This window comes from Phyllobates terribilis, unplaced genomic scaffold, assembly GCF_046119375.1.
Source record: "Phyllobates terribilis strain yellow unplaced genomic scaffold, ASM4611937v1 Scaffold_8__6_contigs__length_399053987, whole genome shotgun sequence".
Classification (NCBI taxonomy): Eukaryota; Metazoa; Chordata; class Amphibia; order Anura; family Dendrobatidae; genus Phyllobates; species Phyllobates terribilis.
In genome coordinates this window covers 110,421,619-110,439,758 of record NW_027362768.1, presented here as the reverse complement: position 1 = coordinate 110,439,758, position 18,140 = coordinate 110,421,619, and the positions used below count along the sequence as shown (strand labels likewise).

The following is an 18,140-nucleotide window of genomic DNA, read 5'->3' as shown; positions in this document are numbered from 1 at the left end:
GGGTGTCAGGGTTAGGGCACTGCACCCTCTCGTTAGGACACCGTACCCTCTCGTTAGGACACCGTACCCTCTGTTAGGGCACCGTACCCTCGACTGCCTTTTTTAGATACAACTGTGAGGTTCCTCGCAACTTTTATCAGTTGTTAGCATGCTACATCTTATTACATATCAGTTAGGAGTTTAAAGGGGTCGTCTGTCTTCAAACAAAATTGCGCCATAGGTCATTAATTCTTTAAAATAATAAACTTAAAGGGATTGTCCACTTTCAGAAAATCCAAGTGCCCGGAAATAGTTTGTATAAAAAAAAAACCTTCATTTTACTTGGCCGCCCCGAGTCCAGAGTTGAGTCTTCTCTAATATTTCCTACCATGCTGCAGCCAATCACTGAGCTCAGCGGCTTTGCCCTTGTAGACAGGACGCCTTGCATTAAGCAGCTGAGCTCAGTGATTGGCTGCAATGCTGTCAACATGATGTCAGCGCTGCAGCCAATAACGGGAAATGGAGCAGCAGCAGAGACCCAGTGCTGGACCGGGGGAGGATGAGTAAAGTTTTTTTTTTTTTTTAATAATAATAAACTATGCCCGGGGACCAGGATATTCTAAAGGGGGGATCAATCCCTTTGATGTTCACGTACACATTACAGAAAAGCTGGCCAAACCTGGATCAGTGACCTCCTAATGTGTATGAGACTTCCAGTCTGTCTCTACAGATGATGTCTAGAATATAAGGATCGCTCATTTGAACTTATTTGCCCGATCCTTTTGTTCTGCATTAGATAAACCACTGCCAGAAGAGTCATGGAGAACACTGGAACGCTTAGGTGAGCCTAGCTCGGGAGACATAGATGTTGGCCGACAAACATCTGAAGTGTATGAGACCGTAAGCATTACCAACCGGGGGAGCCCCAGCCTTTCCAGCGTCATCTCTTCCACTTGTTGTTTATAAGGCTGCATCAGCGGTGCCCTGACCACAACAAAAAATAGTGTCAGCCTCCGGCTTTCAGTCATAGAGTCGCGACCGGTGCAGCATCAGTCACCACTCAGTGTATAGTGAGTGGCGGCTGTAACCACGCCCTGGCACTGGCTGACAGCTGGCTCTGTACTGTCAGTCAGTGCCGGGGTGCGGCTACAGCCGCTGCGCACTATGCACTGAGCGGTGTCTGAAGCTGTGCCAACCACACCTCTATGACTGAAAGCCCAAGGCTGCCAGGAGGAATAAAATGTATTTCCTCCCAGTAGCCGGGCTTTCAGTTCTGTGGCCAGGCAATTTTAGAACGCTATTAACCTGCAGATTAACTCCATATCTATAAGGTAATAACATTTTTTGACATGACAGGTTCCCTTTAATGCCATGCACATTATGCAATTTTTTTCCAGACTCCGCATGGAAATTGTTTTTGTTCTTTTTTTAAATCCGTAGAATGTCATTTCTTTGTACAGAATCAGAGCAGATTTCACCCTTTCTGATTAAATTTGTATAAAATCTGCAGCAAAAATTTCGACACAGTCTGTTTATTCTGCAGCAGAAAATCTGTGAAAAATCCACATCCTATACACATGTGAACATACCTTAAGGCTTACTTTCCCACATTGAGCTTTCGATGAATTTTTGATATAGCAAATTTTCTGCACCCATTGAGTAAAATAGATTGCTTGCATTTTTTCAAAAATAAGCAGCTTAAACAACGCACCCAAAACTCATTGTGGGAACTTAGCCTTACAGTTCCAGCAAAGTGGATGGAATTTATAGAAATTTCATACCAACTGCGCTTCTTTTTAGCGCAGCGTAAACCGACCTGCGGTGAGTGTTTCAAATCTGTAGCATGTTAATTTCTCTTGCGGGTACGCAGAGTTTTCTGTGCGGAATTTCCCCATAGACTTGCATTGGATACGGAAATTCCACAGGTAAAAAACGCACATGCGTTTTAAGTGCGTTTCCGTGGCTAAAACAAATCAATAACGCACGTAATCCGCACTTAAGTATAGCGGTGAAGTTTTTGTCCAAGCCAAATACCAGGAAGTATAAAAAAAGCAGCTATTTTTAAAGCATGATGGAACAAATAGACACAAAAACCGCAGAGTCAAAAACATCATAAAACACAGAAAAAAAATGTACATAAAAACGCAATGAAAAGCCACAAGTAACCGAATTTAAATAATAGGTGCAGAAATTCTGCATCATCAAATACTCACCAAAAGCTCATGATGGGAACGTAGTCTAAAATGGATTAGGTCCCTTTAGTAAAATTATCATATAAACATCACACAATAAATGAATCATTTAACAGGCATAAAAATTAGGTCAACTCTGTGAATAGACGCATCAGCAATACATCATCCGCCTGTATAATATAATCTCATTACACCAGATTACTCTATATAATTCCCTGGGTCGTTAGTCCTTGCCACCGCGCTGCTTCGTGTTTGTGTTCTCTGAGTATTGGAAAGTTTATACAGTGGGAGGAAATCTAAATGATGATTTTTTGGGGGTCTTCTTACGTTTTGGAGAGCAGCAGTCTGTGGATATGAATGCAATGCTGCCTTATGATTATTTGTTCACATACAATGTGAAAAGTCTACTGTTTAGGTCTCTTAGTAAGTTCTTTACCTTTTCATTTCTGGATCATGTAACAAACCCCTTTCTGTATGGACCTGCACTGAATTATGAAATATTAATGAATCCAAAAAATGAACACGCCATTGTGCCAATACAAGTAAGGAAGAAAAACACATAATGAACAATGCAGATCCATCAACAGCAGCTTGTTAGGGGTCTCCACTCCAGGTACTAGTATGTGTGGCACCCCAGGGGTCTGGTTTTCCACAGTAATGTAATGTTATGTCTGAGAGCAGGTGGGAGGTCCTTTGGTCAGGGATCCTGTGCATGCCACACCTCCTGCCCAGTCTTGGGAGGGGAAGAACTTCCCCTGTATAAACCCTGGGCTGAGGCAGGGTTAGTCAGTCAAGGAGAGTAGAGACAAGAGACAGTCACAGGAAGAAACAGCAGAAGCTCAGTGGGAGCAATACTACTACAAGTCAGGGGCTGGCAGCTGCAGAGCTCGCCCTGACTGAGAAGCTTTCTTACCGGACCCGGCGTCCGAGGCTGTGGGGACTAACTCTTACCCAGCAGCAGAAGCCGACCGGCAGGGGATTTCAGGTCCTCTGGCCCAGAAACCCGAAGGCACGGTCACACGCGTGGGACCAGCACCGCCATCGTGGAGCGGAAGCCATTAGAAGGCCCCGAGTCACCGGCCATACGGGTGAGCACCACACGGTACACTCAGGGACGTGGGCTACTTATATCCGCTTCTAGCAAGGTAGCCAGAAGAGTACAGTCAGTTTGGGAGGCCTACAGCTCCGCCTGGCCAGGGGGATCCCATCTGCTCAAGGACTGACCAGGCCCCGTTCACTAGCAAGTACTCCGGGAGGGTCTATCATTGTTACCAGTAAAGACCCTGAATTACACCGCACCGTCTCTGAGTGGTTCCTGCTACCCCCATCATCCACATCTGCTGCCCTGAGGCCATACCCCTCCCGTTGGGGGTTATACCATCTACGCTGCACCATCCATCCACCGGCCCCAGCGGACTGTCTTGCAGCGGCAGCTCCATAGCTGCATTCAACGGGTGGCGTAGTCGTCCTACATCTACCGCTGTTACATCGCCGCTCAGTTTGACTCCCTGGGCACGGACCGGGTCACCGCCACGAGACTACAACCCTCAAGAGATCCGGCTCCGGGTAAGCTCCCGCGTGCGCAACGCAGCGCGACACAGGCCCAGGGGCGCGTCAACTTTGGCGTAGTCGGCAGGATTTCGTGCCCGCAACCACCGGGTACTGCGTGCCTGAAAAAGAGACTTTTAAAACTTACCATCCGTGAAGTTTTCCCGCCATCGGTGAAGATTCCCGCCATCCGGCGCCATTTTCAGCCTTCTTCCCGCCATCTGTGAAGATTCCCGCCATCCGGCGCCATCTTCAGCCTTTTTCCCGCCATCCGTGGAGTTTTCCCGCCGTTGGACGCCATCTTGAGGACGCCGCGCGGGAAGAAGAGGGGCGTGGACTCCGAAAGCGCGCGAGAACTGAAGCCCCGCCTCACGTCCGGACGTTGCGTAAGGTCCTGGAAGGAGCCCAGCAGACGCCGACGTCACAGGAGCGCGACGGAAGGTCCTCAACCCTGACGATCCACTGCGGAGCCGCGGCCTACGGAACAGGATCATCGCAAGGTAGGCCACGGTCCACTAGGGGGGAGGAAGATGTCGGATACGGAGGAGAGCTTCACTGCCTCAACCCCCGCCAGCGCTACCGCTGCTGCAGTTATGCCCTTCACCATGCCCTATATCCCGGGAGCAGCTTGGCTACCCCAGTACTCAGGGGAGTCACATACCCTGCATGACTTTAGAGAAAAGCTGGATAGCCTCTTCCAGGTGTACCCCCTCACAGAAGAGCAAAAAGTGAGCATCCTGGTGGCCCAACTAACCGGGGCAGCCAAAAGGGAAGTAAAATCCTGGCCACCTGGGAGGAAGACTGTCGCAGGGATACTAACCCGGCTGAAGGACACCTTTGATACCCGCACCTCAGCCGAGATTAAGCTTAGATTCTACGGGTGCAAGCAGCGAGCGCATGAGAGTATAAGGGACTATGCACTAAACCTACAAGAGGCCCTGAGGGCCATTAAGCAGACCGACCCTGATGGAGTGGGAAACGAGGACAGGCTGTTGACCGAACAGTTTATAGAGGGACTGTATTGTAATACCCACCGAACCCAGTTGCGGGCAATGGCCTTACAGGATCCCCATCTGGGCTTTGCACAGTTCAAGGACAGAGCCATCCGGGTGCTCCGAGAACCGGCACCGGGTGGCGTTGTGACCCACAGGCGCCCAGCTAGCTCTTACCACCAGGAGGCGGCGCCCTTGTCGGCAGGGCCTGTGGGAGCTGATGCGCAGGCTTTGGACAATGACCCGGCTCCAGACCTACACCATCAGGTCCAAGAGCTAGCTAAGAGCGTTGCTGCGCTAACCCGAACTGTGCAGTCTTTACAGGTTTCCACCCCAGGGAAGATCCAGCTGGCATCCGGACCGGAGGACATCCCGTGGCGTCGACCAAGGAGGACCCCACCGGCCAGAGGAAGACCCAGTGACCGATACAGCGAGGACGGACGACCCATCTGCCGCCGCTGCAATCAACCTGGACATATGGCAAGGTACTGTTCTTTAAACGGGCACAACCTGGGGTAGAGGGCCAACCCCCAGGAAAAAGATCACCAGGCCCATCGAACTGGCGCGACAGATATGTGGGAGGACGTCCAGTCTTGCCTGTGGTACTGGATGGCATTCCCATGAGTGCCCTACTGGACACCGGGTCACAGGTCACCACCATCCCGTACGTGCTCTTTAAGCAGTACTGGAATGACTCGGATATTACCCGCTACCCTGACGACGACTTGAGTATCATCGCCAGCAATGGCCAGCCCGTGCCACAGATCGGATTTAAAGAGGTGACCATCAAAATCGGTAGAGTCGAACTGGCAGCACAGGGACTGATCATTGTAGATATTGACAAGCATGAGAGTCACCCAAAAATAACTCTAGGAACTAATGTAATTGAAAATTGTCTTGCAGAGGTGATTTTCCTTTTACAGCAGGTTGCCAAGAACGCCAGCTCCGGCGAGCAGCGGGTGCTCCAGAAAGAGATCCGGGCACTGATGCGACGGCAACAGGTGGAACTCTCCGGCGGTGAGATTGGTAGCGTAAGAATGTGTGACCCTTTTCCTATTGCCATGCCCCCAAAAAGTGAAATGATGATTTGGTGCCGGGCAGCTATTGGTCTGAGAGGTAGAGATTACCAGGCAATGGTAGAACCAGTTTACTCGGACAGTAGGCCCACCATTTTGACAGCACGGGGGGTGGTTGATGTACGCCATGGGAGGGTGCCCGTTCGCATAATAAATATCGGGGAGAGGGAAGTGTACCTGCCCCGGTATGCCACGCTAGCCAAATTATATACCATTAACCAAAATTCTATACAATCTGTGGAACCCTTGCCTCCATCTCACCCGGAGGAAGGTAACGGCTCTAAGAAAAACATGGAAGACTGGTGTCAGCAACTACATCTGGGTACTGACTCCACTCCCGCACACCAGAAACAAGGAGTCTATCGGGTGGTTCAGGAGTACGAGAGAGTGTTCAGTAAACACCCGTTAGACTTCGGGCGAGTCAAGGGGGTAGAACACCACATCCCCACGGGAGACCATCCTCCTATAAAAGAGAGGTATCGACCCGTACCCCCTGCCCACTACCAACACGCCAAGGGGATGCTTAGAGACATGAAGGAGGCTGGGGTGATCAGGGATAGCTGTAGCCCCTGGGCAGCTCCACTAGTCTTAGTCCGAAAGAAAGACAACACCATGAGGATGTGTGTAGATTACCGGAAAATCAATCGTATCACACACAAGGATGCGTACCCCTTACCAAGGATAGAGGAGTCATTGGCTGCTTTAAGATCTGCTAACTTCTTCTCTACCTTGGATCTCACTAGCGGGTACTGGCAGGTTCCTGTAGCAGAGGCGGACCGGGAGAAGACCGCATTCACCACCCCGATGGGACTTAGCGAGTTCACCTGCATGCCGTTCGGACTCTGCAACGCACCGGGAACCTTCCAACGACTAATGGAGTGTTGTCTGGGCCACAGAAACTTCGAGACGGTCCTGTTGTACCTGGATGATGTCATCGTATATTCCAAGACGTATGAGGACCACCTGAAACACCTGGCGGAAGTGTTCGAAGCTCTGGCAAGTTACGGCCTAAAGGTGAAACCCTCCAAGTGTCACCTCCTGAAACCAAAGGTGCAGTACCTGGGACACGTGGTGAGCGCTGACGGAGTGGCTCCCGACCCTGATAAGATCACCGCAATTAAGGAATGGCCAAGCCCCTCCAGCGTAAAAGAAGTGCGGCAGTTCCTCGGGTTGGTAGGCTACTACCGAAGGTTTATTCCCGGTTTCACCAAAAAGGCAGCACCTATGCAGGACCTCCTGATAGGCCAGTCCCAGAAGGCCAAGAACCAGAAGCCGCCCTTCAAATGGGAGGAGCTGGAAGAAGAGTCCTTCCGCCAGCTGAAGATGGCCCTCACGGGGGACGAAATCCTGGCGTACCCGGATTATAGCCAGCCCTTTATCCTCTACACCGACGCCAGTAACATCGGGCTAGGAGCCGTACTGTCCCAGATCCAGCAGGGGAAGGAACGAGTAATCGCCTACGCCAGCCGAAAACTGCGACCCACCGAAAGGAACCCCGAGAATTACAGCTCATTTAAGTTAGAGTTCCTGGCCGTAGTATGGGCAGTCACCGAGCGCTTTAAGCATTACCTCGCTTCTTCCCGGTTCACCGTGTACACGGATAACAACCCGTTGACACACCTGGACACGGCAAGACTCGGTGCCCTGGAGCAGAGGTGGATGGCCCGTCTGTCCAACTACGAGTTCACAATCAAATACCGGGCAGGACGCTCCAATACCAACGCGGACGCCCTGTCCAGGATGCCCAACCTGCCGGACGGAGGAGAAGATCCGGAGGGACTGGAAGAAGTTGAACTCCCTGCGTTCCACCGTCATGGGACTATCCAGTATTCCCACCGGGTAAGGAGTAAGCAGGCTGCTACGTTGAACCCCTTACCCCACTACAACTGGGCGGAAACGCAAGACAGCGACCCTGCCGTCCGACTGGTGAAGGAGATGCTGACTCGGCCGGAGGCTCGCCTTGAACCAGACGCTCCGGAGGAAGCCAAACAACTATGGGCAGAGAAGAGTCGACTGTTCCTTTACAAAGGGAAGTTGTGCCGCAGAATGGTTAACTCCCGGACGCATGAATTACTCTGGCAAGTAGTGGTGCCACGAAGAGACGCAGCCATGGTGATGGAGGCATACCACGACGGAGCTGGACACTTCGGGTGGAAGAAGCTGGAGTTCCTGCTGCGCGAGTGGTTCCACTGGGTAGGCATGAGGGGAACCATCGAGAAGTGGTGCAGAGACTGTGGCCCGTGCAACCTGAGAAGGAAGGACCGTGCCAGCCAGAAGACTCCCCTGCAGTTCATCGTCACCCGGCAACCGTTGGAACTGGTAGCCTTGGATCATGTAAAACTGACCCCAAGCAGAAGTGGCTACGTCTACGCGTTAACCATCGTGGATCATTACTCCCGGTTTCTGGTTGTCGTCCCCGTCAAGGACTTAACGGCTCAAACAGCAGCTAGAGCCTTCCAGCAGCACTTTTGCCGTCCACACGGGTACCCGGACCAAGTGCTGACGGACCAGGGACCTGCCTTTGAAGCGGAGGTCTTCCAGGAATTCTGCAATCTGTATGGCTGCCGGAAGATAAGGACGACACCCTACCATCCGCAAACTAATGGACTTTGTGAGAAAATGAACCAGGTGGTAATGGATCTTCTAAAAACGTTGCCCCTGGAAGAACGCAGTCTGTGGCCTGAGAAGTTGCCCGATCTGGTGGACCTATACAACCACATCCCGGTAGGTTCCACCAACTTTACCCCGGCTTACCTAATGAGGGCAAGACCTGGTAAGTTACCTGTTGACCTGGAAATGGGAGTCCTGACACCCGAGGACACTTCACCAGAAACAGACTGGGACACAGAGAGGCAGCAGCAGTACCGGAGAGTACAGGAGAGCGTGGAGCGAAGTCTCTGTCAGGCTAGGGAAAGACAAGAGAAAACTTACAACCAGTATGCTCCCGCTGTTCCCCTGGTACCCGGAGAGCAGGTCTTGAAGAGGAAGAGACGGCTCCACAAGTTGGATGACCAGTGGGAGAAGGACCCGTACACCGTACTGCCCTCAAGCCACGAGAACCCGAAGGTTTGTACCATCAGTAAAGACGGAGGGGAAACCACAGCCATTGTATCCCGGGACCACCTGAAGAAGTGTCCCGAACAACTGAGGAACCCTGAAGAGGAACAAGAAGACCATCGACCCGTAGAGGAAAGGGAAGATATGGTTAGTACTGTGCTCGGGGACTTCCCTCGGTCTTGGACTCAAGTCAATGGTGCAGTTGTGGTACCCGTACTCACCTTCCTCCAACCAGCATCCCAAGCACCTACGGAGCAACAGGTAGAGCTGGAAGAACAGCCGGTCCAGGAGGCAGAAGACTCCACACAAGCAGAACAGGAGGATCAACCCTCTGCTTATAGTGAGCCTGCCGTACCCCTAGTGAGACAAAGAGCCGGTAGACAGCTGCCCAGTTTACCCTTGACAGCTCCTACACCCTGTAGTTCAGGGCTAGACAGTCAGCTCCGTAGGTCCACTAGGGCCACTAGAGGCCAGTTACCCGCACGCTGGAGGATTTGAAGTGTATAAATTGTTTTATTTATGTTTATCTGTGTATTGTTGCTTGTGTATAATTTTGTGTTTCCAGTTATTTTTAGGAATCCTTGGTGGATTTACCGGGAATCCTTGTACATAGTTGGAGCGTAACCCAGGATGGACTAGAGACTGTTAAGGACTCGGGGTAGGACAGACCCCTACCTGGTTACGTCTCCCTGTTTTGGTGAAATGGACACCTTGATTTCTTCAAAGACTGCACCCGGTTACGGACACGCCGTGACCAGCTTTATGTGTTTCCTTATTGTAATGTTATTGTTTATACTTTGTTATGTTACAAAAATATGTTTAGTCCCGGAGTACTAAATTTCACTAGGGGGGAATGTGGCACCCCAGGGGTCTGGTTTTCCACAGTAATGTAATGTTATGTCTGAGAGCAGGTGGGAGGTCCTTTGGTCAGGGATCCTGTGCATGCCACACCTCCTGCCCAGTCTTGGGAGGGGAAGAACTTCCCCTGTATAAACCCTGGGCTGAGGCAGGGTTAGTCAGTCAAGGAGAGTAGAGACAAGAGACAGTCACAGGAAGAAACAGCAGAAGCTCAGTGGGAGCAATACTACTACAAGTCAGGGGCTGGCAGCTGCAGAGCTCGCCCTGACTGAGAAGCTTTCTTACCGGACCCGGCGTCCGAGGCTGTGGGGACTAACTCTTACCCAGCAGCAGAAGCCGACCGGCAGGGGATTTCAGGTCCTCTGGCCCAGAAACCCGAAGGCACGGTCACACGCGTGGGACCAGCACCGCCATCGTGGAGCGGAAGCCATTAGAAGGCCCCGAGTCACCGGCCATACGGGTGAGCACCACACGGTACACTCAGGGACGTGGGCTACTTATATCCGCTTCTAGCAAGGTAGCCAGAAGAGTACAGTCAGTTTGGGAGGCCTACAGCTCCGCCTGGCCAGGGGGATCCCATCTGCTCAAGGACTGACCAGGCCCCGTTCACTAGCAAGTACTCCGGGAGGGTCTATCGTTGTTACCAGTAAAGACCCTGAATTACACCGCACCGTCTCTGAGTGGTTCCTGCTACCCCCATCATCCACATCTGCTGCCCTGAGGCCATACCCCTCCCGTTGGGGGTTATACCATCTACGCTGCACCATCCATCCACCGGCCTCAGCGGACTGTCTTGCAGCGGCAGCTCCATAGCTGCATTCAACGGGTGGCGTAGTCGTCCTACATCTACCGCTGTTACATCGCCGCTCAGTTTGACTCCCTGGGCACGGACCGGGTCACCGCCACGAGACTACAACCCTCAAGAGATCCGGCTCCGGGTAAGCTCCCGCGTGCGCAACGCAGCGCGACACAGGCCCAGGGGCGCGTCATATGCTTATGTATTCAATGTACTGAATAATACAAAGTGGCAGAAGATAAATAAAGGAGATAATAAAAAGTTTATACTTTGAAAATTAACACATAAAGTGTGAAATATTGTAAACAGTCAGTCTTCTTTGAATGAAAGATACCTGTTTATGGGAATCTGTCAGCAGAATTCCCCCGACCCCCCCCAAACTATTTATATACGTATGTAACTCTTTTAAAGACAAGTCCAGCAATACCTTTACATGGCCAGTCCATTCCTCCGTTATTGAGAAATCAGCGTTTGAATTGATATGCAAATTAGGCTTAAGAGCTATGGTAGATCTGAAGCCTCTGTCACTCCAGCTCTATTCCCTACCCAGCGCCACCGCCTCCTGCTTGACTGACGGTCCTTTGCCTGAAGTCACACAGCATAGAGTCTGTTAATCAAGCAGGAGGAGGCGGCGCTGGGGGGAGAATAGAGCTGGAGTGACACAGGTTTCAGATCTATCATAGCTCTTCAGCCATATTTGTATATCAATTCAAACATTGATCTCTCAGTAATGGAGGAACAGACTGGCCATATAAAGGTAGTGCTGGACTTGTCTTTAAAAGAGCTACATAAGCATATAAATAGCATGTTGGAAGGCGGGCAGTGAAATCTTGCTGATAGATTCCCTTTAATTGTGCACTGTACACATAAATAGGAAATTTCAAAGCTATATGGTGCTGCTACATTACAGCCTAATGGGGTCACATTGCAACCTGCTACGTACTGTGAAAGTGACAAGAAAGGATCAATTTTTATGACTTGCTTGTTGAAGTTGTAACTTGTAAGTCACGTTGCGTCCCCACTCATTTGCAATATACTACAATGCACCATATAGCATATGCACCATGTAGCTCCAGCCCCATACATCTCCCCTTCCACCACTGACATTGTTTATTTCATCCTTTATAAACTCCATACATCCAAGCTGTCATTGTGGATGTATTAGACAAGACGTTAACTGACCTTTAATGGCCTCATATGTTTTATCATAAAGTTGTTTCATCGTTGAGATAATTATCATTGGATGTAAACGAAGCTGCAAGTGCACCGATCCTCCACACTATCCCCCGCCTAGCACCACATCTATGGGCCTGATTGAACTTCTCTCTTGCTTCCCTACCCAACTGTGTAATTCGTTTGGGGACCCCGGGTCCACACGTTGCATATTTGGTGCAGGCTTCACATGTGGAATTCTAAACTGAAACCAAATTTAATATCTGCACATGTTTTCCGTACTTACAGTAGAAGTATACGGCACTCCGTGAGTTTGTGGTGTGGTGCTCAAGTAGGAGTCAAGCCCATATATAGAAATATATAGCACGGATACGTTTTCTGTACTTATTCATGCATTTTTGTGTGAGTTTTTCATTTTGAAAACCAGGAGCGGACATAGAAATAATGGGGCCCCTTAGCAGAAATCCTAATTGCCCCCCCCACAAAAAAATTATATTCAGCAGGTAACAGGAGAACATATCCTCCAATTTTGCAGCCCTTACAAAGTGATATTGCCCCTATTGAAGCCTCTTAGTGTTCCCACACATAATACCCCTTTAATGGCCCCCAAAACTATGATGCCAACAAATGTGCTCCCCAAACACAGTAACATACCCCCACAGTGAATTCCTCCACAGTACCCTCCATACGCACAGTATAATGACCCTACAGTATCCCACGCAAAGTATGATACACCACAGTGACCCCAACACAGTATAAAGGCCTCCATAGTCCCCCACACACAGTATAAAGGCCTCCATAGTCCCCCACACATAGTATGATGGCCCCTACACAGCCCTCCATACAGTATGATGACCCCTACACAGCCCTCCATATAGTATAATGGCGCCATACACAGCCGTCCATACAGTATGATGACCCCTACACAGCCCTCCATACAGTATAATGGGCCCCTACACAACCCTCCATACAGTATAATGGCCCCTACACAGCCCTCCATACAGTATGATAGCCCCTACACAGCCCTCCATAAAGTATGATGGCCCCTACACAGCCCTCCATGCAATATTATGGTTCATACAGAGCCCTCCATACAGTATGATGGTCCTCTATACAGTATAGTGGGCCCCACACAACCCTCCACACTGTATACAGTGCGGCTATGCGGATACAGTTGAAAATCAGGTGGGGGGCCCACAGCTGGCACCAGGCCCGCCATACTCACGGGCCCCATAGTGGACACATTGTCTGACACTATTAGCTGTACACACCAAAACATGCAATTAAACAATACCAGCCCAGTGGTTTAAACTGTGGATTTAGAGTCCACATTGAAATAAACAACAAAATCTGCATTTCCGCAATGGTTATTGACATGCTGTGGATTCTAAAAAATACACATCAATCGCCAATTTCCACGCATATAATGCACCCAAAAAGTGTGGCGTCTGTATAAGATTAAGGGCTCTTTCACACGTCCGTGTTTCCAGTAAGTGTGATGACAGTTTCTATACGTACTGGAGACACTGACACATGTAGACCCATTCATAGGAATGGGTCTGTGCACATGTCAGTGTGTTTCCATGGACCATGTGTCCAAGTGCTCCACACGCTGACATGTCCGTTTTTTTGAGGATGCACGGTCCGCAAAACGTCCCACATGGATGACACCCGTGTGACACGTACCGGCGCCTGGGAATCAGCGGTACTGTTACCGCTGTTCCCAAGCGCCGGGTGCTGAACACTGCACTCATCATGGTTCCCTGTTGGCGCTGCGATCAGCACTAGCAGCGACAATGATGAGCAAAGTAGCGTCTGCTCCCCCAGTGTCCCTGTGTAAAATAAGAATAAAATAATAAAATCCTTATACTCACCTAAGTGTCCCCCACTGTAATCCTCTGACTGCTGATGCCGAGTTGCTGGGGAGAATGAGCCGCTCTGGAGCTGCGCTCAGTGAGTGACAGGACACCGCTTCTGAGCTCAGCTCCGGGCCCCGCTCATTCTCCCTGGCTCCTTGGCATCAGCGGTCATAGAATTGCAGCAGGGTACATCTCCGGACAGATGACTATATGGATTTTATTATTTTATTCTTATCTTACACAGGGACACTGCGGGAGCAGACTACTATTACCCTCATCATTGTCCCCTGCTGGTGCTGATCACAGCGCTGGCAGGGAACCATGATGAGGGCAGTGTTCAGCACCCGGCGCTTGGGAACAGCGCTAACTGTAGCTCCTGATGCGGCACACGGACAGCACACGGTTGCCACACGTGTGACACACACAGACACACGGGACCCGGATATCTCCAAATATACGGACGTGTGAAACCGGCCTAAGTTAAAGCTCATCCACTGTGCTGGTACTGTAAAATGATGTAAAATCTGCACCAAATACGTAATGTGTGAACCCAGCCTAAGGGTGAATTCACACACTAGATTTTGTTACAGAAAATTCAGTAATTCTTCCATTCGTCTGAAATAACCCCATTAACATCAATAGAATTGGTTTTCAGCAGCTAGAGAATCCACCCTGAGGGCATGTGCACACAATGTTTTTTTCCTGGTGGGTCCACTCTGAAACCCACTCGAAAAAGCGCTTACTAAACGCTCAGAAGTATGAACACATAAAGGCGACTTACTGTTATGTTCAGTATTTTCAGCGTATTTTAATATCTTCAAGTTTCCAAAGGCGACAAGAGGTTAAAAAAAGTAAGGTGACCATTCTTCAGGCGGTTTCCGCTCTGAAGACACTCTATACTTTACAACACAAGTCAATGGATGCCCAAGCGTTTTTTTGAGTGTTTTGTCAGCATTTGTGATTCATAATTGAATGAGGTTAAAAAAAAATGCCAGTAAGCAAAAACGTTGAAAAATATCTCAGGAAATTAATGAAAAAACGTTAAAAAAGGCTCTCCAGAAAAAAAAATTACTGGCATTTCCTGAAGTGTCTTCCTCTGAAAAATTAGGGGAAAATTCAGCAAATTCAAAATTGAAACAATCCGCTCATCTCTAACGTCTGAACTTTTTATATCAATTGACTTAGTAATAGATCAGTTAAAAGTGGATGAAACACGGATAAAAGTGAATTAAAACATTTTTCATGCGTTTTTTAACAGAACCCCTTTAGTGATTGATTTGCAAAATGGATAACAATAACATATGCTCTGACTCTCACAGATTGAACACATTGATCTTTGATCAATGAGATCTTTTAGGACACAAGGACGAGAATAAACGGATATGTGAATGTAGCTTAATAATAAATAAATGCTGTGCTGCTGGAATTATAATGTTACTGACTTAGTCATTCTTCTTCTATGTTCCCAAAACCCCTGTGTGCAGCAAATCTTGAGTCCCCCCTGAATTTCTCCCGCTGGATGTGTTTGCACATTCTTGGATGCAATAAGGAGGTCCGCTCTTGGCACGGCTTATTGGTTTAATACTAAACTATTTGCAGTCTTTGCATTCTCGGCGGCCTCCTCCTTCAGAATTATGCAAGTGTTTCTTCACTAAACTTGTCAAGAAAAGGTAGGCAGCATATATCTGCTGAGCGAAACAAACTCCTGAGTATAAACAAAACCTCCCAAGTATTTCCAAACCACTTCTCATTTTTGTGATAAAGATTGCATATATTAAGAGAGAGGTGAAATGTCTGGCGAGGCCGCTCTCCTCTTGGCTTTTACTGCTCAGATTTAAAGGGAAAAAATACATTTTTTTTAATAAGAAATGCAAAACAAAAAATAGAGTTTACTTTTCAATGTCTTAAGAAGGGCTGTACTTACCTAAAAACATAATAGACAAGTGCCTATGTTAACAGGTACACGGATGCAACAGCGCAGACAATGAGGAGACAGTGGTTCTTAAACCAACAACTATTTATAAGATTAACACAATCAAAGGGAAGCCTAAGGCACAATATCAGGGGATAATGCATACTGTGAAAATGAAGCAAGTTATATTACAAGAAGAATACAGCAATTCAGATGAACAGGATATTGACATAATGCTACTTACACACTATTGTTCTATTATTACAATTATACAGCTGTTATCGTCAATGATGTCCTAGCCCTAAAACCGCAACCCTCAGGGCATCACTGTCACTACTGGGCCTGTCACCATCATCACTCTCTAGGCAACACAAAACGTCACACAGGCTCTAATGGCGATACTACCTGCTAGCCCGCAAGTCCCAGGTTAGTGTTCTACTTGGCCCATTCGTCACACTGGCCGCCTTCATTCTCTGAAGCACGATCCAGTCCCCACTTTGTACTGTATGTCTACACTGGAGGTGACAACTCACACGAACGTCCCTCTGCATGTGGCCTAGTCATCTTTCTCTCGGCTCTGTCTCTGTTTACTCGGCCCAGCTCTCCCAGCTCTGGTCTCTCTCAGGTCTTCACTTGGGTCTGGCCTCTCTCAGGTCTTCACTCAGGTCTGGTCTCTCTCGGGTCTTCATTCGGGTTTAGTCTCTCTTAGGTCTTCACTCGGGTCTGGACTCTCTCGGATCTTTACTTGGGGATGGTCTCACTTAATGGCGGCTATAAGCCAGCATGCTGTACCGCATATTCATCCTGCTACAAGTTTGGGTGGCAACTCCTCACCTTCACTGCCCTCCTGGGCCTTTTATAATTACTAACTGTGCCACAGGTATCACATGACCTCGTGTCTCCTCCAATCTCTTCCCCGAGGGAACATGCACTTCACCCTTAAGTTCCTAACGCATTTCTTTCTGCTTTCACTTTCTTTATCATCTTTGACCAGCAGATGGCGGTGTTCGCTTGCAGCCTTTCTGTTAGGCATTTGACGCGCCCCCTGAGCCGTGGGGTACTCGGTGCCGGGCCGGTCGTTGCTAGGGGAGATGTCACAATGGCGGTGACCCGGTCCGTGACCCAGGGCGGTCAATTAAAAGGGGTATTTATTTACAGGGGATTTTATAGTTTTAAATATATAATTTGTGACGCCGCCTGTGGTATGCGTCAATATGGAGCCGCCGCTGCTGTGCAGAAAACCTCTGGAGCTGATGTTAGTGCAGCAGAGTTGGTTCAGCTCTCCACAGTCAGAGCGTAGCTCCAGGGCAGTGTAGAGATGTTGTAGATGTTATAGGTGGTGCTGGGCGTTGTAGTGCAAGGGTGATGGCGCAGCAGTAATTCACAGAGACAGTGGGGTGCAGTCTTCAGAGTTTACTCACAGTTGTTAAGTCCCTCATGTTGCACTGTACAGGTTACAGCCTCCTACGTCGGGCTGCGTTCACCAGGCAAGGGTTCAGCAATCCCTCAGGTAATTCCAGAGCACTTAACGGGACCCCTTTCTGTGTGCCTTTCTCGGTCGTCTTCCTGCGCTGGCTCTCACCCTCCTGCCCTGCGCCTCACAATCAGTGTCCCAATCCGGTAACCTCGGGTCTTGTCGGGCGACCTGCAGTCCCCTGGACCCTCTGTGGCCACCTTTTCGGCGATGTAATTGTGGCTGTAGCAACTGCACCCTAAAAGTACAGAAGCCTCCGGTTTCTAGCTGAGCCTTGTAGTTCTCCACTAGTCTAGGGGCCGGTCCCCTCTGCGGCTTGATCCTTCCACACCTGGTAGTTTCGGGCATACGGGTGGCCTCCAGCACTGCCCATACCCCTAGGATCCCATCGTTCCTCCTGGAGCCTTCCTTCCTGCTCCTCTCCTCAGTCTTGGGCCTCTCTGCTAGGCCCTCCTCCTGAGCAAAGCTCCTGCAGAGCTCCTGCTCCCTTCAACTCCACTGACTGACTGGCTTGTCTTTCCAAGATGGTTTCCTCTTCTATATCACTCCCTTTCCTGTGCTCCCCTGAACTACTTCCTCCACCCACACCCACTACATGGTTCCACCCTTCAGCTAGGGACCAGGGACTGTGCTCTCCCTTAGGAGCAATCTCGCCCTGCCCCCACTGAAGTGGAATGTGTTAGATGCAGGTGTTAGGGTCCCAGGCAGCACTCTATCCTTACCTGAGAGTGAGATACCACACCTCTGGGTGAGATGCAATACCTCTGTGACGACTGAACCCGCAGGGGTGCCACACATTAACTGTGTGCATCTTCTTACTTGTCTATCTCCTTACACCCATGGGCATTCTATATAATCCCACATCTTTTATAGGATGTTGTGGTTCTCTTTTAAACTGCACCAAGCTCTATATCTGAAATGCTAGCAAGCTGTGTCCAAAAATCTAGAGATTTTCCGAAGAACTGCTTAGCAATTTTTTAATAAGAATCCTGTATTTTACCCAGGGTATATAGCACCTTAATACCTTAACATCCATTACAGGCCAAACATGGTATCTCATCTCTCACTTTTCAGCTTCTTAGTTGCACCCTTTACCACTCAATTAAGTTATGTGATCGAATGGCATGCCTATGTGGGCACAGTCTAGAAGACAATAAATGGAATTTTATTTGAGAGGCCCCCAGAAAACCTCTTATCATACTAATAGCTCGTGCAGACGACCAT

At 49.3% G+C, this 18,140-nt stretch overlaps 1 long non-coding RNA gene across 1 annotated transcript in view; it reads right to left on the bottom strand.

The window, feature by feature from the left end:
- Positions 1-15,533, bottom strand: part of LOC141156816 (uncharacterized) — a 91,134-nt gene extending 75,601 nt beyond the window's left edge. Inside the window, exon 1 of the long non-coding RNA XR_012247716.1 lies at positions 15,455-15,533. This is a non-coding gene — a long non-coding RNA (uncharacterized lncRNA). The remainder of the gene's footprint in view (positions 1-15,454) is intronic.
- Between the last annotated feature and the right edge of the window lie 2,607 nt (positions 15,534-18,140).